Below are 1,467 nucleotides of genomic sequence, written 5' to 3' on the forward strand. Positions count from 1 at the left end.
TTCTCCTGCCTCAGCCTCCCGAGTAGCTGGGACTACAGGCGCCCGCCACCACACCCAGCTAATTTTTTGTATTTTTAGTAGAGACGGGGTTTCACGGTGTTAGCCAGGACGGTCTTGATTTCCTGACCTCGTGATCCGCCCGCCTTGACCTCCCAAAGTGCTGGGATTACAGGTGTGAGCCACCACGCCTGGCCACCAGAGATTTTTTTTTTTTTTTGAAAAACATAAGTAACTCCATTTTAATTCTGACAACTTTCACATTTCCCCCTTTTGATCAAATTCTTTGTCTAAAAGCATCAGTGATCAGTCATTCTGTAGTTAGATTTTGATATCCCTCAGTGCCAAGATGAACCTGTCCCAGGTTGCTGGTCTGGTCCTACATTAGAAGGAGTTTTGGCAAGTAGGAGTCAGTGTCAAAACCTTTTTAGCCACATTTGAGCAACAAGGGAGGTTTGAGGGAGTGGCTCTCAGGTTAAGTCTACCTGGAGTCCATAATTAAGTTCAATTTGTCTGTTCTGTAGTCTTGCTATCATCTCAAAGTGCTGGACCAGCATTTCTGGTTAGAAGCATATTATGTTAGGAGTTGTACTTCTGCAAAAATTTGACAAGTAACATAACAGATACACAGTTTAAAAAGGGAAAATACAAAGTAAAATTTATAGTAATGACAATCTCAGTTTGCATAATGGTTTTGAGCCATGAACCCCAGCTTAAAAAGGCAACCAATTGTGTAAATCAAATGACCATTATCCTGTCAAGTGAAAATGGCAGGCAGTAAGTGGGTAAGAGTCTCATGATGCTGAATCTTACAGAAAAGCTGTCTATAGTGTGAGAACGTCAACTTCTCATCTCAGTTTGTAGTTTGAATGTCTTTGTCTTTGGTTATGGCATCAGGTGGTTTGCTGAACTTTTTTTTGTGGCCTGTAAATCTGGCATGATATTTGTTCCTTAAAATTAATCTAGTTTCAGCTCATAGGGCTTTAAGAATAGAGTGGTAGAGTAGCTGGAAGAATTTTTAATAATTAATATTTTTTTTAATTCCATGGAAGAAAGTTAGATTGGAAGAATCTAGAAGAATTCAGGTTTAGGATCTAGTCTAGCTTATAGGTAGACAATAAGAACTTGAAAACAATGCATAGAGCTAGAATCTAATAACAGGTATGTTATAGCATTCTTTTTCTTTTTGAGACAGAGCCTTGCTCTGTTGCCCAGGCTGGAGTGCAGTGGTGCGATCTTGGCTCACTGCAACCTCCACCTCCAGAAGAAGTAATTCTTCTGCCTCAGCCTCCTGAGTAGCTGGGACTACATGCACCTGCCACCATGCCCGGCTAATTTTTTGTATTTTTTAGTAGAGACGGGGTTTCACCGTGTTAGCCAGGATGGTCTTGACCTCCTGACCTTGTGGTCCGCCCTCCTCGGCCTCCCAAAGTGCTGGGATTACAGGCGTGAGCCACTGCACCCGGCCTT

This window comes from Colobus angolensis, unplaced genomic scaffold (genome assembly GCF_000951035.1).
Source record: "Colobus angolensis palliatus isolate OR3802 unplaced genomic scaffold, Cang.pa_1.0 Scaffold24, whole genome shotgun sequence".
Taxonomy (NCBI): domain Eukaryota; kingdom Metazoa; phylum Chordata; class Mammalia; order Primates; family Cercopithecidae; genus Colobus; species Colobus angolensis.